The sequence below is a fragment of the Diceros bicornis genome, chromosome X (assembly GCF_020826845.1).
Source record: "Diceros bicornis minor isolate mBicDic1 chromosome X, mDicBic1.mat.cur, whole genome shotgun sequence".
NCBI lineage: Eukaryota > Metazoa > Chordata > Mammalia > Perissodactyla > Rhinocerotidae > Diceros > Diceros bicornis.
In genome coordinates this window covers 3,576,524-3,599,022 of record NC_080781.1, presented here as the reverse complement: position 1 = coordinate 3,599,022, position 22,499 = coordinate 3,576,524, and the positions used below count along the sequence as shown (strand labels likewise).

Sequence of the window (22,499 nt, the reverse complement as noted above, 5' to 3'; positions counted from 1 at the left end):
GACATGAGAGTCATATGACTTCCTTTAGGAATAAAATAAAATAATGCTTAGGCTCCAAAGACCAAGCATTCATGACAATCTCTCAGAATAACTAGTAATCCATTTTCTTTGGGTGACAGTTTACGCAGACTTCCTCAGATTTTAGGTTTCCTAAGAGACCCCAGGCAAGTCATCTATTCCTCTGAGCAGATCATATCAGCACAAAATGTTGATCACCTCCTTCTTCCCTGAAGCAGGCTCTTTCGTCCTTTGTACTAAGAGGACTTTCCATGTAAATGCCCAATAACCTCATTGGAAGAAAAGCATATGAACAATTCACTTTCATTGTGCCATTTTCCTAACAGCTTTGTAAGAATCTGGTCTTCAATATATTATTTAATCATTGAATCAATTGTTTCTACAGGGAAGCAAGAAAGAGTTATAATAGTTCCCCAATTTTTAGAAATTTGAAAGGAAAACACAAATTTCCTCCTCCTTCTGTACAACTGGCTATTTTCAATGACATCCAATCAACCAAAGAACCTCTTCTTTTGTTTTTTTCTCCTACTTTCATGTATCTTTATTTGTTTCCCATTAATGTCTCAGATAGATACCCTACAAATATATTTTGATCATACCTTAAAAATTAACAAACAATGGTGCTCTCATGATTTCCACGTCAGCTGAGTGAAAACACCCATCATATTGACGCGGGGCATCTACCTGCTCCAGGGGCACCTCAGAGCCTCAGAACACTTCTCTTTGTTTGTTGTCTGCCCTTTGAGGAGAACTTGGCTGGAAGGAGTCTTCACCATATTTCTTTAATTGGCCACTTGCCTTCCTACTCAGAGTGGACAAAGACTGTTTGTTCAATGTTATTGTCTTTCTCATTTTTGTTTTCTTTTTTCTTGGTTCCAAGATTTATTTTTCTCTTTGTTTCACTTATTACTTTGTGTATTGTCCTATGTAACCTCCTATTGCAAAGACTATAAAATAGAAAGGTCTCATGTCTCACAATGTCCTCATAAATTTTCCCCATCACTTCCCTGATTTGGATAGTTTTTAGTACAGGTATAATCCCAGCTAACATACTATTCTACCTATTTTCACCCTCTATATCTTTTCTTATATAACTCTAACATTCCAAGCTTTTTCCACTGGAGTCCTAGCAACACGTGTTTCCTGGGAATATATCCTAAGAACACGCCTTCTTAGGAAAATCATTCTAACTGCCAATCAAGGGGAGAATAAAGACTCATTATTCTAAGAGATTATCACAACATCTTGGTCTTTAGATCCTCTTTATCCTTTTATTTTATTCTTAAAGGAAGTCATATGACCTTCGAGTCCCAACTATCTTTCATTAATATTGGTCAAAATGTGAGTAACAGAGTGATAAATAAAAACAGTGCCCTCTGACACAAACGTGAACACCTGTAATCCAATAAATAATGTTTAAGGTAACCGATGTAGATCTTCCTGGTCTTTCCTTCTCAACGTTGTCCAGGGTTCTGTATCTATGTAGGATATTTCTCCACTTTACAAGTTTTTGTTTGTTTTTTCTGCTGTCTCTGTGATCTTTGTTTTCACCTTCCTAGATCACACCTCTCCTTTCTACAGAGTGCAGGGAAGATCTGACCCTGGGTACCAGAAGCACCCTGTTTCCTCAACATTCCTGACCAATGATCCAATGTACTTAGACTCTAAGATGAGATCATTATCCACAAGACTACTTTCTGAGATTCTATCCTGTCGAAATTCTCCAACACAGTGCCTGTCAAATAGAAACATGCTCGGTGATCGCCAGAGGGTGCTTTTGAAAATGCTGGTTCTGATGGAGCATGTGTAAAGCTGTGCCTGGATGTCTACTTTTCTAACAAGCACCCAAGAGATGTCATTGCTTCTGGTCTTAAAACCACACTTTTCAGTAGCAAGGTTTAGAACCGTCTTTCCAAAGCTTGTCTACTTTTAAGAGTCCTCTTGGGTTCTGCTTCCCCAGAATGCAGATTTCTAGGCTTTATCCAGGGGGTTTGGTTTGACTAGATCTGAGCAAGGCTTTCTAAAACTGTCTATAGGGTATTGGCTCTAACCAGGGGTCACTGTGCCATCCAAAGAGACAACTGGAAATGTCTGATGACAACTTTGGCTGTCACCATGGGAACGAGGGGTGATATACCTTCCATCTAGTGGGTAGAGATTAACTATGTTGCTAAACATCCTACAACGCACAGGACAGCCCCTAATAATAAATTATTCATCCCCAAGTGCCGATCAGGCCAAGGTTGACAAATCCTGGTTAACATGTGTTAACCTGTAACCTTCACGTAGACTAAAACCCCAAACCCTATAATAGCCTGCAAGTCCCTCCACGATCTGCTCTTTTCCGAACCCATTGGCAGCTACTCGACTCCTCTGTTCCTCTCTTTCAGCTACACTGGATCCTTGTGACTCAGACGCTTGCCCATCCCTACAGTATGCAAATCCCCCAACCCTCCATGACTCCTCTCCCTTTTTAACTGTATTCATTTTTCTTTTTTTTTTTTCCCTATAAGCAGTCTCTAAAGAGTAATTCCACAGTGTCATGGTCTTTGAACTTTTGGTGTTGACTGCATCCTCAGTGCCTAGAACTGGTTGATGGATGAGTCAGTGTGTCCCCCAGGATATATACATATTTTTTGATTGGGCAAGTTTAGGCCATGCTGCTGTATAATAAGGATATTTCTTGGTGAAAAGAAATACTAAAGTAGCTTCTAAGAACCTAGAATCCAGGGCCATGTTCAAGAGTCTTTCAACCTAACTCACTAGATTATGGCTGAAATAGAAGGGGTTCTTGTCAGCACAGTTAGTTGGGCAATGAAGCAAGCAAGGCTCTAGTAGGCAGGAGTGGGCTGGCCAAGGTGCGTTTAGAAGGAAGTAGTTGTCTAGCAGCATCCCCACTGTATGACTAGTTGTACCTGAGACACAGGAAGAAAGGGAAAGAGAATCATGATGGGTTCAATAAGACAAATGGGAATGTTTTTTAAAGAAGGAAGAAAGACACGCATATTGGTATTTAGGGCAGTCCTCCCCGGAAACGGATGAACAGGGCATTATTGAACATGTTCCTATTTGACAGGCACTGTTTTAAATTAACAGAAAATGGGGATGATTCTATTAAATAATTGCCCATGTTGTATATTTCAGCATATCTTCCAAGGGTGCCTCATGAGTCTGACTCAGGAAAGGACCACCATTTTCCCATTAAATGTCATTGTTGTTTGAAAACACTCTGAGGTGGCAAACAGCCCAGACAAAGAACAGATAAACATGAAATGTGAATGGAAGAACCAACATTGGTACCTTATCTCAAATTTTCTCACTGGAAATCCTCACTCCTTGGAGCTTCCTTTCAGGTCATGCTTGCCTTTGAGAATAGCTTAAGATATCCATGTGGAGAGAAAAAGAAACACACACACGAAAATCTGATGTTCCATGGTCTTCCTAATTTTTTGGGAAACTTCTGCAAACTTTTAGGCATACAAATAGATATGGAGAGGACTACCTATGATATCCCACAAATGTCAGAGAGGGCAGCATCCAGAAAGAAATTTCCCATTGTCTCTTTCACTGTTTACTTTGGTTTCATGTTCCTGTGTGGGTGTTTTTCACTTGGTTTCTGTTTGTTTGTTCTTTGTTTTAATTTCAGACTGTATATTTGTTTTACTAACTGATGGGCCCTCTATTCCTGTGGTGATATTTTAGTCAGTCAGTCCCTGGACATAGTCCTTTATCAAAACCTTTATTATCAATTAAATAGGAACTGCTTTTTTCCATGCTCTTCTTGAGTTTTAATTCCTATTTTGAAGTAAAAGCCTGTGTCAGCAACACTGAATCGCATACCGGCCCTTATCAGGTTGTATGCACTCAATGACAGGACAGGACTCAGTTCTCTGCAGAATGACTTGATTTTTCTTGTTCTCTTACCGTAATACCCTAGAAAATATATTACAGTCCAATATACCATAAACTTGTCCAAGGACACATTATGAAGAGTGTGTGTTCTGTAAGATTCCTACTGTCCCGGCTTGGTCTGTGTTCAATGAACACTGATGCAGCGCATGTGATGTGTCCACAACAGCCTAACCTCAACGTTCAGCAGGGAACAGACAGACTCAGTGCATGATTCAGTGAGGGATCTTCCAGAGAAAGAAGGCAGAATACAAACAAGCTAGCCAGTAGTTGCCAAATACATCACCTGTTTCTAATTCTGAGATGAAAAATAATCCCAGGTAGGACATGGAGTGTACTGGGAGGGGAGTCCAATTTCGAACGGGGCTCTGTCTCCATAGGGAAGGGTTCTGAGCAAAGCTCTGACGATAGTTGGAAAAGTGACTTAAATTTGTACCTCCAGGCAGAAGATGGTGAGAAGTGAGAACAGAAAATACAGAGAAGTTTTGAAAGGACAATCTGGTTGTATTTATCAAAATTCCAAAATGCATTCACAAAATGCATCAATTTTAAAATATTGATACATATAAAAATCATTCACTCATTTGTTTTTTGTAACATTGAAATGTTTAAATATAAATTTAACAGTCTGGTAGTTATGACACCTTCAAAATGGAAAATGTAAGAAATTAAAATAATAAATTAGATCTCCATAAATCAACATATGAATAATCTCTAAAAAGATTACTATGTGAGCAAAACAGCAATATGATTCTCTTTATATTTTATTTCTGATGTTATGTCTGTGTAAAACAAAGACTGCACTAATATGTTACTAGGTCTGTTTGATAATGAAATTGCATACATATGTATAATGTAGAATTTATACCAGGCAGTTGGGGGTACCTACTGCTGCTCGGGGCATAAGGAGCAGGTTGGCATGGGTGATATTTTCATATGAACACATGTGGTCATGTATGCACAGATGTCTTTGTCAGATTTGGGGATTTAAATATGCCAACCGCATAAAAGGAGTAGGACGGGCTTCATTCACCTTGTCAATCTGGAAACTTTGTCTAAGTTTCATGCTGTATCTTTGCATGTTTGGAAGGATTCACTGGTGAAATCCTCTGGACTTACAACTTCTTCATGGAAAATTCTCTGAGGGCAGATTCAATTTCTTTAATAGATAAAGGACTGTAGAAATGTTCTGTTTCATCTTGTGTCAATTTTGGTACCATATCTTTCAAGAAATGTGTCCATTTCATCCAAAATGTCAAATTTGTTGACATACCTTTGTCTACAGTTTTCTCATACTATACTCTTTATTTCAGTAGGATTTGTGGTGATAACCTCTTTTTTATTACTTATATTGGTCACACATGCACACACACACACACATATAAAATTTTACAATGTTTTAAGTCTTTATGCCAGTTCTTACCATTGAACATTCCTTAAGATATTCAGGTTACGTTCACCTCCCACACTTTCTATTCTGTGGACTACGTGTATATCCACCCACCCAATCCAGGATTTCCAGACACACTCTGATGACCACAGTCAGACCTCGGAATGCATACATTCTTTTATGCCAGAGGGAAAATTCAATTGTTGCCCTTGACATCTCCATTACTTCCAGCTAAAGCCATAAAAATCTTCATTATTGATGCCATTGACATTTGCAAACTGTAGTCCATTTGGAGGCCACATCTGTTCCAGTAACTAACATTATTTGTTCTGTTAAATATTGCTTAGCTCTACTTCCATTTTCCCAGTGCATGGACCATATCTCGGGACTTTGGCCCCAACTTTGGAATAAGGTCGCCATTCAGCGTGCTAGATGTCTTAGATGATAAACACCTTGTGTATCATGGATAGTTGATCAATATGCTCTGCCGCTTATGGTGGGAATGGCCATTCCTTAGAACTCCTAGTGTCTTCTGCTTTTGGAAAATACTGGAATGGCACACCACTTTAGATGTTGCATACTGTGTTTGTAGCTACATCTCCCTAACTGAACTCTCAGTAGTATTGATCCTCTAAGCACTCCATTGACCTTATAACTCTATGACTGGACCATGTCTTGGCTGCTGCCCCATCTTTGATTACTACTGACCCATTGTAAAGAAATACCAGTTTTTAACTCAACTTCACAGGTGATGCAGATGTCATAGTACTGTTGTCCCCTCAATTATGATACAAGACATAGAGTATCTCTGTGTAGATCTCAGCGAGTTGCAAACATGTCCCTTTCTCTGTGATGATAAGAAGCCTCCTAGGGACTTTTTTTTTGACCAGACGCCTCATCACTTGACAATAAAAATATCCGTAACCCTTTCCCCCTCCCCATGTGGGTTTATGCGCTTTGTCACTCTCACATTGATACCTGTAAGATTTCTGTATTTAATCCTAATCAGAATTGTCTCTTATGGGAGATCAATCCTATTGAAGGCACATCTTCCTGGATAGCTGTATTTAAAGTGGATATTTGTGTATTTTTAAAATTAAGTGACTTTCTGCACAAACATGTCTAGTGTGCATATTAAATCAATTTATTTACACACTCAGAGATCCAGTAACACCATACAGGACGTGAATGGTGACTGGAAGAGATGAAATGGGAAGGAGAGTACATTTATAGAGAGAGAAAGATGATGTTCAACAGGAACAAAGAATGTTTTCTTCAGATTGTTGGTCTTGATTCCATAGAGAAGATGATGCGCCTGGTCCCCAGTCACAGGTTCTGTAGGTGAGGAAAACAGGAGACAAGGTTGAGTCGACCGTATGACACGGTGCCAGGGGTGAGCCTCAGGAAGTAGAGTGTCAAAGGTTAGGGGAGCTTTCAGTTCACCCAGTGGACTAATTGCAGGAGAACTTAATGTTCTCCATCTCTATGGTATAACAGGATCCATTTGGAATTTTTCCAGGATGTACACATGGTGCATTTTTTGTGGTTAGGACACATCCCAGGGGTTTCCTGATTACATGATGTATGTTCATGGGGATGACACACCTAAGAATGATTTATAGGATCCGAGTTACACTCCTCTCCTCTAAATCCCAAGGGTCTGTGCCTTTAAGACATTATATTCACCCAGAAAGCTAATGATTTTTGGGGCTTTTTTCCCATCTCTTCCCAATAGATGAAAAAAAAAACAACAACTCATGCTTTAGCCTATTTCATTGTCATCTTCTGAGGCTATGACATTTTAGGAAATTACAGATCATTCTTTAATGAAATCATCTTATGAAGGTAAAATTAAACGAATGCATGTTTCAGGGAATCTGGTTGGAAGGCCTCTAATGTGGCGGTTATGATTATACAAAATTCAACATTGTGATTGTAGGAATGGTGAGTTCTCTTGGAGCCCAGTTGTCATGAAGTAGTCATGTATATGGACAACCACTCAGGAATGAGTGGAGAACTAACTATTTTCCAGTGGTCACCACCAACCTCTGGCCATTCCTGCTTCTCTCTAAATGAGTAACATTTCCATGGTTCTTGCATGATGATGCTTTGTCACCAAAACTGCTTCAGCATCAATCCACTCAACCAGTTTGCAATTTAATAGGGGTCAGGAGAAGCAAAATAACCTAATATAACAGAATAAAGTTCTCTAGTGACATAATTTAAGTTATTGGGACAAAAATAATTACTGAATAAATATGGCCCATGTGAAGTCACAATGTCTGTTTATTGAATCACTTGATACAGCAGCGCTGTTAACACATCATTCTTACTTACTACATTTCGGAGTGTTCAGGTCCTTGTTTTCAGTCAATTGTAGGACAGTCATCTGAGGATGAGAAAAGTAAGGAACAGGAGAAAGAGAGCCACTGATCAATACCATTTGTCAGTATTCTAAGACTTTCTTTTTCTTAAATAACAGATTTTATAGAAGATAATTCATGGAAAAGGAAATTTAAAATGAATCAACTTGTTTCCTGATAGTATGTTTACATACCAGGTGAATGATATATTCAGGAAGAAAATAAATTCACATTACCAATATTGATGATATTCAAAGTGTTTTCTTCTGGAATCCCCTTTTCTCTAGTCAACTCCTTGAACTTCTCAATATCTTCCTCATTATTATCATTTTCTCTTCCTGAAAATCACCATGTATAAAGCAGAAATTTGCCCATTAGAACTAAGAATTTCTGGATCCATGAATGAGAATAACGTATGTGCAAATCAGGTCTTCGTGTGGAATAATTTAACAGAGTCTCAGATAGTTAACTTCACCATGTCACAGTGTCAGCTGCCTGACTCAGGTCCATGGAGGAGTGAATCCCAGCCCAACGCTCCCACATCAGCAGGACTCCAGAGACACATCAGGAGCTCCATGAATTTTGGGCCCAAAGATCCAGAATAGCTCATCTGCTGCCTCTCTGACAACCTCTTGGAACCCATACCTGACATTCTTGCCTTGTGCTGGACCCAAATAACCTGGAAACTCGATTCTCACCTACAGAGATACTTCAGCCCTGCCGCACGTAGTAATGGGAGACAACTTTTTCTTTTAGTAGACCACAGGTCTACCCATATATTTTCCAAATAGAAACCTATTATCCTCAATGTTAAGGCACATCCTCCGTGCCCCTCTGTGACTACTCAGGGGTTGAAATTCTCAATTTCATGAGGACAATGTATTGGAAGGACTAAACACGATCAACGGAAGGACTAAACACGATCAAGGTTCATTCTAAAAGCTCAGGTCCAAGGCTTAGAATGTATTTGAAAAACTGTCATAAAAAGAAGGAATTGAGGTCCACTTTATTCGCCACGGCTTGAAATTAGTCTACCTGTTAATAAAGTAGTTCTCATAAAACTCAGTTGTTATGATTTTAACAGATTGAAATTATTTTTAAAGGCCTGATGATCTGATATCTCCCGCCCCTACCAGCTCTTCTTTTCACTTTTCTTTGTAGATTATGTTCCAGGGTCCTTAACTTAATGAACACATAGACCTAGTCCTTGTGTCGTTAGTAATGAATGATGTCAATACACACTGATTATCAGAATAAAATTGCTGGCAATGGAAGTGTTCTATGACAATGACTCTGGGGATATGGTCAGGATATAATACATACCAAATAATGCAATTATTTCGGTGATCAGGCCTTCTTCATCTTCATTGACAAAACATACTATTATAGCATTTTCTGAAAATTCAAGAATTCGGAAAATGGTTTTCCCTGCATCTGTGAGAGAGAGAGAAGGTATGTATGTATTTATATACAGGTAATTAATTTATTGCTGCTTAGATTTATCATGGCCTACTTAGCTTATTAGTAACAGTGATTACTATATTGATTTTTGTTTCACTCCAACAGTACAGTGAATGTTAAAATGGATTTTGACAGGAACAAAAGTAGGGAAGAATTTTCCTTATTGCCCACTTCTTATTGACTTAAACACTTCCCATCTTCTAGTCTACTGATGTGTTTTCTAAAACACGTGTTCTAATGAAGCCAACCTTTCTTTAAACAACATGAGCTTGTTATTATATGGCATATTATCAATTTCAAGTTTAAAAATCCTTTGTCATTTCCCTTATACAAGAAATGAATTGGTTTCTCTTTAGGATTGAAATCAATTTACCATTGACAACACTGTGTAATTGTGTACTGAGTACCTACCCTGTGCCAGACAACTTCTAAACATTTCATGTAAATTATTGAATTTCCTCTGCCCCTTAATCTAGTTGTATTGCTTAACATATTTATCACTGCCACAAACATAACATAAAATAATTTGGAATGAAATCAATTGTACTTGTAAGGATAAGCAGGTGGTGACAATCTAAACACTTGATTCAGATCCGACTTGGAGGCTGCACCTCCATCTCTCAGTGATGCCCATCCACTCCTTATGTTTATAGGAAAAGAATAAGTACTGATCTACTTTGCATTATCAATGAACCCTCTAGCATTCATTCTGGTCTAGCCATAAGACAGCAACTTGTTTGAATCACTCATCAGGATTTGATTGAAAACTGCACCAATTTGAGTTTCCCACTGAAATATCCCTAGTCTACCACACCAAAGACTAAGTAGCAGTTGTAAGAACATCAAAGTTTCATAGATAAATCTCGCCCAAGCCCACTGTAAGTCCTTGAGTCTCGGGTTACGTCGGGACAATTAAATCCCATTTTATGCATATTTTCAGATTCTTAGTACCAAATATGTTATAACAATATATTTCCAAAGGAGGGTTTTACAGAAGGTCTTGCTAGATAGGTTTATAAATGTAATGCACGTTATGGAGACAACGAAAATAAATCTATCTTCTGAGCCTCACATTGCTATGAAGGCCACTGCTGCTATTGTGCTTGTTACGGTTACATGATATTTTCTACAAAGCAGAAGCTGGGGAGATTGCAATGCCTCGTTCCCCAGAGGCCTGCACAATAAGTCCAGGTCACTTCATTTCTCTCCCTCCTTGAGTTGCCGTGTCAAATCCATGTAAAAAAGACTACAAGAACGGAGGAAATTATAGGAGATGGTAGGAAACATTCATGATTCAGACAAAGGATCAAATAACATAGGGACAGGCAAAATAAAAACATAATTAAAAAAAAAACTACTGGCAATATAAAAGGACAGTTATTCATGAAAGTGTAGGACAAAGCATCAGATGTATATTTTACTTATTTGTGTGTTCATTGCATAGCCATTGTGCATTTTTTATGTTTGTCAAGGGCTGGAACCACAGGTTTACGTACATTTAAATTTTAATCAAATATTTATATGTTAAGCCATTTAAAATTTTGGAATATTGTTTGAGGTCATTAAAGAACTTACAGATAATCTTTTCAGCAACATCTCCATTGCTTCTAACAGAAGCTGTGTATACGAAGAAATGTGCTTGTTGTTTAAATTACTGTGACTTGTTTCAGATTTAAGCAAATCAAACCATACCTTGAATGGATTAAGATGTTTTAAGATTAGTTTTTAAAATGTTATGATAAAGGAAAATGACATTGATATTTAAACTCAAGAAAGACCCATTAGACGTTAGTTCCACAGATCGTTTTAAATTATCTCGAAACACTTTCATATACCTGAGAATCTTATGAGATAAAAGTTCTCAGCACACTCCCTGAAAATGAAGTGCTTGGAAAATTTAGGGACTTTGCCTGGTCACACTTTTAATTATGAGTAGAACTAGAATTCAGATATATAAAGTTCTGAATAGACTTTGAGCCCAAGGTTTCAACCCTAATATAACTTTATCAGTAAAATACTCATACTTACAACTACAAACGTAAACATTTTTTTTGCTTTTGTTGCCACGGTATTCATTTTTGTGCATTGTCCATCGACCCTTAAAAAGAAAACATCTTGAAGTTGATCATTAAAAATAATGAAAAATTGATCTATAATTAGGACTTTCTTTGTTTCACCCTCATCTGACTCTGTGTCAGGTATGGTTCTAGTGCCTATAAACACTGACTTTCGAAAGATAAGACATATGTTGTCCATGATCAAAGATCTCTAGGTGGTTAGAATATCTTTGTCGACACAAGGGGTCAGAGCAGCAGACCCAAAGACCAGGGGCGAGACAAAACAGGTCATGTGGAAAGCCCGGAAAACATGGAGAAAGGCAAAATTTTAGAGAAGAAGGAGGGAATATACAAGCCCTAGCTTGAAATGTTTTCTCGAAACTGAGGGGAATAGCTATCAAGACAGACCTTAGTGTTTCTCACAGCCCTGGCAAAGATTTCTTAGATAATATAATAGACAAAAATGCACGACAAACACGAGAAAAAAATTATGGGTTGAATGCAATCAAAACAGAAAGTTCTTATGTGAAAACACTTAGAGAAAATTAAATCAATGTCATTAATTTAAATAAATCATCCAATATTATTAAATATGCACAAATACTATGATGTCGCAATTCCACTCCTACCCAAGAAAAATGAAAATACATGTCAACACAAAGATAGTACAGAGCTATTCACATCAAAGTTATTCAAAATAACCACAACGTGGAAACAGCATTGTCTAACAACCGGAAAATGTACAGTTTTCATATATCCAAACTGGCAATGGAAAAAATGACTACTTGTATATGCAGCCACATGGATAAATTTCTAAAGTGTTATGCTAAGAGAGAGAAGCGTGGAAAAAGAGAGAGAGTGGAAAAAGATGCATAGAGTATAATTCCATCTCGTGAAGTTCTAGAGCAGACAAGAATAAGCAGATCAGTTGTTGTCTAAGTCTAGACGGTAGACATTTAAGGGGGGGAAAGAAAGGGACCTTTCTGCGGTGATGAAAAAGGTCTATACTTGACTATGGTAGTAGTGACAAAAGCTCACACATATGTCAAAACTCATTGAACTACACCCTTCAAAAGTGTGCACATAATTCCATGGAAATACACTGAAATAAGGACGATTTCAAAAAGAGTGGCCACAGGTAAAGTCAATTAAACATAGCACACAAAAATTGTGAATAGGACAAACAAAAAGACAATCCTGTATTCTTAAAAAAATGGCTGAAAACTCACAAGTATATCTACTGGGATAAGATATTTTGATTATATGTAAACAAGTAGTTATATATTATATATAATATAACCAATTATATATATTTATGAAGCAATCTCTCCAAGTATAATCTTTTTAGTTTTTTTCTTAATGTTTTTAGTCTTCAAACTATGTGTCTGTGTTTGCATGAGTGTGTGTAAGTGAAGGGAGAGAGTGAGAGATTCTTGAATCCCACTTATATATTTAGAATTTAGGTCTTCAAAACAGACTTCCTTCAATTTCTTATAACAAACGATTTTTTGTGTCTGTGCTTAATTTTTTCTCCATAGGAAGAGTTGTACCCCCTTTCACTTGAATTCCAATCTCTCCCAAATTCCTAATATTCTCTCTTTACTTTTGGCCCCTTTCTCACAACTTTCTTCCAGACAGCAAGTTTGCTCGGGTATTTGTAAGTATAGAAATGTTTCCTTCAAATCTTCTGTTTCCTCCTAGAGTTGCTTCTTTGCAAATTTTCTCTTTATACTGCCAAACTATTTTGACATGTTAAGCTATGCTTACTTCTCGATGTGATTATATCTGGATTTGAAGGACTGCAAAAAATAAAAATTAACATTTGACTTTCCACATACAATATAAATACATATTTTAATTATATGGGCAATGGATCTCTTAGCACAAAATGATGCTTTTAGATACCCTACATTTCATTGATTCAATAATTTCTCCTGCTTCGTGTTTTTATCCTAGGATTCTTCTGCTTAAACTTAAATGTTAGTGTGGAAATAATTGTTTTTCTGGGCAATATCATCAACATATGTGATTACAGGTGTTACTAATTCAGCAGTAATTTCAAATGTGTGTGAGTGTGTGTGTGTGTGTGTGTGTGTGTGTCTTTGTATGTCTGTGAGAGAGAGAGAGCGAGAGATTGATCTAAAATTCCAAAAGTATTCTCATTCAGCTTAAGGGCATGTCCATGGATTTATATGGTCAATTTGAAACTTCAGAATGAAATTTGAGAATCAAAACCTTGTTTCTTCCTTATTTCACGCGTTCATACGGGAAGCATAATCAGAAAGAAGGAGACTTTGACTGCTTCTGCGTACTTCAGTACGTACCCATTTCTAGTGGGGAAAGTTAAAAACTAATACTTTGACATTTAACATCCCTCAGAACTCACTCTAAGTTTCTTTCTAAATCTCAACTTCTATAATTACCTCCATATGTTTTTTGTGTAGTGTTCTATCCCTATTCATTTTTTCCTGAGCACATTTTGTTAAATAACTGGGTATCTCTGATTATGCCAATATTTCTCCCTTTCCTACTTTTTTGTCTGAGACGCCCATTCCACCTTCAAAAGCATCTTATATATATCATGTTTCTTGTGTAACTTTTTAGATTCTTTCACTGCCATCATTTTTCATTGTTTGAAGAAAATGCACTCTTTCCACCTTTTATCACTTAACATAGTATCCTCTAGTAATTTATAAATATCCTCTAGTAAATTATAAAGTAGTTTATACTATTGTTATAGAACTTCACACACAGTATTGTTATTAGTTTAAAATCAATATACCTGACTCTATTTTGACCAATGAAGACCCCCCTCAAAAAAAGTTTCTTCACCTTCTCATATTCAGGTTCTTTTGTGAATTAAGAACTCTTATAAAAATGTAGAAGTACACGTGTTTACATAAAATGTGCCTAATTTTAAGTATACATAAGAAAAGGAACTAAATAAACACATTAGAATACACATATTAGAATGTTGGAGTGGCTAATGATTGCAGGCCACTTCTTAACCATATGCAAAAACAAACTCAAAATGGATTGTAGACTCCAATGTAAAGCCTGAAACCATAAAACTCCTAGAAGAAAACACACGTAGTAAAGCTCTTTGACATCAACCTGAGCAAAAAATTTTTTGGATGTGTCTCTTCAGACAAGGGCAACAAAAGAAAATATAAACAAATGAGACTACATCAAACTAAAAAGCTTTTGTGCAGTCAAGGAAACCACCAACAACATAAAGAGGCAACCTACTGAATGGGAGAAGATATTTGCAAATGTTATATTCCATAAGGGGTTAATATCCAAAGTATATAAAGAAGTTATGCAACTCTACCAAAAAGCAAACAATTTGATTAGAAATTAGGCAGAGGGCCTGAATAGACATTTTTGCAAAGAAGGCATACAGATGGCCAACAGACACAGGAAAAGATGCTCAACGTCACTAACCATCAAGTGAATGCAAATCAAAACCATAAGGAACGCATAGAAATCTATATATAAAAAACAAACAATCTGATTAAAAAATGGGCAGAGGATCTGAACAGACATTTTTCTAAAGAAGACACAAAGATGGCCCACAGACACATAAAAAGATGCTCATTGTCGCTCATTGTAAGTGAAATGCAAATCCAACCACATTCACACACCTGTCAGAATACATCTTACCAAAAAGAAAACAAATAGCAAGTGTCCGTGAGGATGTAGAGAAAAGGGAACCCTCATACACTCTTGGTGGGAATGTAAATTGGTACAACCACTATGGAAAACAGTATGGAGGTTTTTTAAAAAATTGAAGAAATAAATACCAAATAATCCAGCAATTGCACTTCTGGGAATTCATCCAAAGAAAACGAAAACACTAATTTGAAAAGATATACGCATCTGTTTGTTCATGGCGGCATTATTTACTATAGCCAAGACACGGAGACAACCTAAGTGTCCATCCGTAGATGAATGGATAAAGAAGATGTGGTATATATATCCAAAGGAATATTAGTCAAACATAAAAAAGAAGGTAACTTTATCACTTGCAACAACATGGATGGCTGTACAGGGTATTACGCTTGGTGAAATAAGTCTTTGGAGTTCTTAATAAAATGCCTGCACTATGGTGAGCATTTCATATATAATCCTCGAAGCAATGAAGGCTCTAACAAATTTAGTGATGGTTAAAAATTACTATCAGTAAGTTCTTCAGGGTAGAGATCATTTTGTGTTATCCACCTGCTCACACTCTTTGGGATCACAGTTCCCCTAAATGTGAACCACCCTTTACAAATTCTCCATGAAAGATTCAGGCTAGTGGAAGGAACTGTAGGGTTTGAGGAATCTATGCACTCGTGGCTGCTTTTGTCCTCTTTTCTTTAATGAGATGATTCCAGTGGACGTGGACCTTCTGTGACTCTTTGTGCTCCAAGCAAATGCTCCAGGACATTCTCTAGAGGATGGTACTGGAACTGATGCGATCCCTCCAAAGACACTTCTAAGCACACAACTCAGAGAGCCATGCTCTCTAACATCATACAGATATTTCAACACAAACATAGAAGTCAGACAGACCCTCTCTCAGGGTCGAGCACTTATATGTGTGTTTGTTCTGTGTTATTTTTACTTACTTGACAAAAAACGTGAAGCAGATTGTGTTACCCTCACTGTCAAAATCAAGTCTTCGGACAAAAGCCCTCCACGGTCCGTTCTCACTGATCTTCTCGATGTTACTGGATGCGGCGTAAATGGTTTTCCATTCTCCTGAAAACTGAAAGCAAAGTTCCCATCAGAAATTGTAGTCATGCTGTTCTTTTCTGGCATCATCCACCCTGAGTTTTCTTTCCCTTTTTCATCAGCACAAAACTGTCTTTGTTAAACGAAGCAGGATTTATAAAATAATGTGAAAACCCAAGTCAATGGTAAATCAAGAAAGGGAGATATTTCTGAAATAGCTTAAGGTCTGTTGTCAAAGTAGAACTCTAATCCAACAGTTCTCTGCCTGGTTCTTCTTGTCTTATACAAGTACAGTAGAAACGCCTAAGCAGCCAATTGATAGATAATATAGACAATACGGAGACAATAGAAGACAAGTACAGCAGACATGTGGAAGGAGCCAATTAATAGAGCAATTCAGAGTTGGAGGTAGATGGCTAGGCTTAGGTGTACACAAATTTGGATACACGTATAAATATTCCAAAACGGACGCGCACACACACACACCCCACCAAGACCTCCTCCCAGATCAGCCGACCCCTGGTACCAGTGAGTAATCGATGTCCGGCTGAGGTTCCTGGGCAGCACAGACCAGACCAAGCACAAGAGTCAGCAGCAGAATCTTCATTCCGTTGGTGCTTGTGGACCTTCTTCTGGAGGAGCTGAGAGTGTGCCAGTTGTTGGAGAGAATCTGAATTTGTGCCCTTTTTTATACTAGTGGCCTGTTGACACGACACATAATGAACCAACGGTTGTTAATAACAAGACCTTAGTTATGTGTAAATCTTCTTATAATATCCTGTTTGGCAGTGATGAGCTTTTATGGCATCCTGTCCTTTGAATAATGAGGTTGTCTTTAGGAGAAGCTTAAGTTGATCTGCAAATTTGACCTTTAGAACAAGCGACGGATCACAATACGTGTGAGGCATTGTAATGACGGTAATATTTATCCTCTTATATCTCGAGTTCCAAAATGGGACAAGCAGTCCAAGATCTGCATCTCAACTCAGATACAATTTCTTTAACATTGAGGAGGTGTGTTTGAACTTATTTCTAAAACTAAAGAAGATTAATGAAATATTTTCAACAAGAACAAATTCTTGTCTATTACCCTACCTGAGAATCCATCCCAAATCTGTCTCTACAATTTCATTTTGCCATGAGTGTACAGCCTAATCTTACCAAAATTTATGAGATTTCTGCCTTGTGTGTGGCTGCTGATATTGATCTCTGTGTTCTTTCAAGCCATCCTCCTGAACTGTCCACACAGTAGCCAATCTAGTTTAGAGACACCACAAGAAACCAATCTCTAAACAAGACTGAGTCAGAAAATTTGCTATCAGGTTGACACCAGCCCTAACTATGGTGATCATAATAATAATGAGAAATAAATGGGTGGATAATGATTAAGAAGATAAAAACACAGAAATTGACTGAACCTCTGTATCTGAATTGAGTTTTGTAACTCTATAGCTGAACTGAAAGATGATTTCTTTTAAAATCTTAGCTGAGGTATAAATGACAGACAACAAAACTTCAGCTATTTCAAGTGTGCAATTGATCGGCTTTGACAGGTGAACACAGCTGTGAAACCTCCCCAACCACTATGATGAACATGTCTCGCAGCTTCAAAAGTACCCCTGCGCTCCTTGGTAATCCCTCCTCCTGTCCGTCTCAGCCATCCCTATCCAGTCCTGAGAAAGCGCTTTTCAGTTTCTGACAGAAGACATTAGTTGATATTCTCTAGAATTTTACAAAAATTAAATCTTAGTGTGTGTGTGTGTGTGTGTGTATGTGTGTGTGTGTATGTGTGTGTGTGTGTGTGTGTTTTCTGGCTTCTTTCACTCGGCATAATTACTTTGATATTTATCTATACTATGGCTTGTATAGTACATTCCCATTTACCACTGAGTAGTAATATCTAGATGTATCACAGTTTTGTCCACTCAAATATGGATGGATTCGTATCATGGGCAAGTCTTTGTAAAGACTGTGCTGTCCTGTCTCTTGGGTAGATACTCATGAGTGGAATTCCTTGCTCAAAGTGCCAAGACAATTTTACGTCAACGGTGGAGGAGAATTCCAGTTGCTTCAAATCTTCTCCAATACTTCATGTGGTCAGTCATTTTCATTTTAGACATTGTAATAAGTATGTCGTGGTATCTGATTGCAGTTTTAATTTACATTTCCCGAATAAATATATATATGGGACATTCCTTTTAAGTGTTATTTGCCATATGGGTATTTTCTTTTGTAAGTGTCTCCCCAAATCGTTTATTCAATATTGATTGGGCTGTTTGTTTTCTTATTATTGAGTTTGGAGATTTCTTTATATTATCTAGATACAAGTCCTAATTTAGATAGAAATATCTTCTTCGAGTCTGCAACTTCTCTTTCCGTTCCCTTAATAGTGTTCCTCAAAACGCCAAATGTCTTCCTTTTCATAAAGGTCAGGTTATTTATTTATTGTTGTCACTCAAGGATCACTCTTTGGAGTCTTGTCTAAGAAATAATGGCTTAACCCAACGTCACAGACTTTTCTCTTATATCTTCCTTCAGAATTTGTGTAGCTTTAGATTCTACATGGTCTAAGAATCACTTTGAGTTTACTATATGGGGCCAAGCATGGGTTCAAGTTCCTTTTTTTCTTATTGTTTGCATATGGACATCCAATATTTCCAGCAAGTGTTGTTGAAAAGATTATTCTTCTCCACTGAATATCTTCTGTATTCTTATTGAAAATCCACGGTCTATATATTCCTGTCCCTTCCCAAGGAGCAAGTTTGTTTTGTTGGTGTTTTTTTCATTTTCCCAATTCCCTTACACACATTTTGGGCAATATTAAACAAAAGACGGGTGGGACATGAGAGTCATATGACTTCCTTTAGGAATAAAATAAAATAATACACACAAAAATCTGGCATTCCATGATCTTCCTAATTTTTGGGGAAACTTCTGCAAACTTTTAGGCATACAAATGGATATGGAGAGGACTAGCTATGATATCCCATAAAAGTCAGAGAGGACAGCTTCCAGAAAGAAAGTTCCCATGTCTCTTTCACTGTTTACTTTGTTTTCATGTTCCTGTGTGGGTGTTTTTCAGTTGGTTTCTGTTTGTTCTTTGTTTTAATTTCAGACTGTATATTTGTTTTATTAACTGATGGGCCGTCTTTTCTTGTGGTGATATTTTAGTCAGTCAGCCTCTAGACATAGTCCTTTATCAAAACTTTTATTATCAGTTAAATAGGAATTGCTTTTCTCATCACCCGCTTGAGTTTTACCTCGTGCCATGTTTGAAGCAAAAGCCCGTGTCAGCAACGCTGAGTCACATACCAGCCCTCCTCAGGGTGTATGCACTCAATGACAGGACAAGACTCAGCACTCTGCAGAATGACCAGATTTTTCTTGTTCTCTTCCAGTAATATGCTAGAAAATATATTACAGTCCAATATACCATAAAATTGTCCAAGGATGCATTATGAAGAAAGTATGTTCTGTAAGATTCTTACTATCCAGGCTTGGTCTGTGTTCAGTGAATATTGATTCAGTGCATGTGATGTGTCCACAACAGCCTAACCTCAACATTCAACAGGGAACAGACAGACTCAGTGCACGAGCCAGTGAGGGATCTTCCAGAGGAAGGAGGCAGAATACAAACAAGCTAGCCAGTAGTTGCCAAATACATCACCTGTTTCTAATTCTGGGATGAAAAATCAACCAAGGTAAGAACATGGAGTGTACCAGGAGGGGAATCCTATTTCAGAAGGGGCACTGTCTCCATAGGGAAGGGTTCTGAGCAAATCTCTGACTATAGTTAGAAAAGCAACTTAAATATATGTCTCTGGGAGGAAAATGGTGAGAATTGAGAACAGAAGATACAGAGATGTTTTGAAAGGACAATCTCGTTGTATTTATCAAAATTCCAAAATGCATTCACAGAATGCATCAATTTTAAAATATTGATACATATAAAAATCATTCACTCATTTGTTTTTTGTAACATTGAAATATTCTAAAATAAATTGAACAGGCTTGTAGTTATGAGACGTTCAAAATGGAAAATATAAGAAATTAAAATAATAAATTTGATCTCCATAAATCAACATAAAAATAATCTTTAAAAAGATTATTATGTGAGCAAAACAGAAATATGATTCTCTTTTTTTTCTAATGTTATGTCTGCATAAAACAAAGACTGTACTAATACATTACTAGGTCTGTGTGATAATGAAATTGTGTCCATATGTATAATGTAGAATTTATACCAAGCAGTTGGGAGTACCTGCTGCTGCTCAGGGGCATAAGGAGCAGGTTGGCATGGGAGATATTTTTATATGAATTCATGTGCTCACGTATGCACAGATGTCTTTGTCAGATTTGGGGATTTAAGTATGCCGACTGCATAAAAGGAGTAGGACAGGCTTCCTTCATCTTGTCTTTCTGGAAAATTTGTCTAAGTTTCATGCTCTTTTTTTGAATGTTTGGAAGGATTCACTGGTGAAATCCTCTGGACTTACAACTTCTTCATGGAGAATGCTCTGAGGGCAGATTCAATTTCTTTAATAGATAAAGAACTGTAGAAATGTTCTGTTTCATCTTGTGTCAATTTTGGTACCATATCTTTCAAGAAATGTGTCCATTTCATCAAAAGCATCAAATTTGTTGACATACCTTTGTTTACAGTTTTCTCATACTATTCTCTTTATTTCAGTAGGATTTGTGGTGATAACCTCTCTTTTCTTACATTGGTCACACATACACACACACACACACACATGCATATAAAATTTTACAATGTTTTAAGTCTTTATGCCAGTTCTTACCTTTGAATATTCCTTAGGATATTCAGGTTATGTTCACCTCCTACACTTTCTATTCTGTGGCCCATGTGTATATCCACCCACCCAATCCAGGATTTCCAGACACTCTCTGATGACCACAGTCAGACCTCGGAATGCATAAACTCTTTTATGCCAGAGGGAGAATTCAATCATTGCCCTTGACATCTCCATTACTTCCAGCTAAAGCCATAAAAATCTTCATTATTGATGCCATTGACATTTGCAAACTGTAGTCCATTGGGAGGCCACGTCTGTTCCAGTAACTAAAACATTATTTGTTCTGTTAAATATTGCTTAGCTCTTCTTCTATTTTCCCAGTGCGTGGACCACATCTCTGGACTTTGGCCCCAACTTTGGAATAAGGTCGCCATTCAGCATGCTAGATGTCTTAGATTATAAACACCTTGTGTATCATGGATAGCTGATCAATATGCTCTGCCACTTACGGTGGGAATGGCCATTCCTTAGAACTCCTAGTGTCTTCTGCTTTTGGAAACCTAATGGAATGGCACACCACTTTAGATGTTGCATATTGTGTTTGCAGCTGCAGCTCCCTAACTGAACTCTCAGTAGTATTGATCCTCTAAGCACTCCATTGACCTTATAACTAACTCTATGATTGGACCATGTCTTGGATGCTGCCGCATCTTTGATTACTACTGACCCACTGTAAAGAAATACCAGTTTTTAACTCAACTTCACAGGTGATGCAGATGTCATAGTACTGACGTCCCCTCAATTATGATACAAGGCATAGAGTATCTCTGTGTAAATCTCAGTGAGTTGCAAACGTGTCCCTTTCCCTGTGATGATAAGAAGCTTCCTAGGGACATTTTTTTTGACTAGATTGCCTCATCTTGTGACAATAAAAATATCCGTAATGCTTTCCCCCTCCCCATGTGGGTTTATGCCCTTCGTCCCTCTCACCTTGACACCTCTGAGACTTCTGTATTTAATCCTAATCAGAATTGTCTCTTATGGGACATCAATCCTATTGAAGACACATCTTCCAGTATAGCTGTATTTAAAGTGGATATTTGTGTATTTTTAAAATTAAGTGACTTTCTGCACCAACATGTCTAGTGTGCATATTAAATCAATTTATTTAAACACTCAGAAATCCAGTAACACCATAGAGGATGTGACTGGTGACTGGAAGAGATGAAATGGGAAGCAGAGTATGTGTATGAAGAGAGAAAGTTGATGTTCGACAGGAAAAAAGAATGTTTTCTTCAGATTGTTGGTCTTGATTCCATAGAGAAAATGATGCGCTTGGTCCCCAGTCACAGGTTCTGTAGGTGAGGGAAACAGGAGACAAGGTTGAGTTGACTGTATGACAGCGTGCCAGGGGTGAGCCTCAGGAAGTAGAGTGTCAAAGGTTAGGGGAGCTTTCAGATCACCCAGGGGACTAATTGCACGTAGAACTTAATGTTCTCCATCTCTATGGTATCAGAGAATCCTCTTGGAATTTTTCCAGGATGTACACATGGTGCACTTTTTGTGGGTAGGACACATCCCAGGGGTTTCATGATTACATGATGCATGTTCATAGGGATGGCACACCTAAGAATGATTTATAGGATCCGAGTTACACTCCTCTCCTCTAAATCCCAAGGGTCTGTGCCTTCAAGACATTATATTCACCCAGAAAGCTAATGATTTTTGGGGCTTTTTTCCCATCTCTTCCCAATAGATGAAAAAAAAAAACAACTCATGCTTTAGCCTATTTCAATGTCATCTTCTGAGGCTATGACATTTTAGG

General features: G+C 37.5%; 1 pseudogene; it reads right to left on the bottom strand.

Annotated features, from left to right (window-relative positions):
- Window positions 1-6,450: 6,450 nt before the first annotated feature.
- On the bottom strand, window positions 6,451-16,588 carry LOC131400696 (odorant-binding protein-like; annotated as a pseudogene).
- Window positions 16,589-22,499: the final 5,911 nt, after the last annotated feature.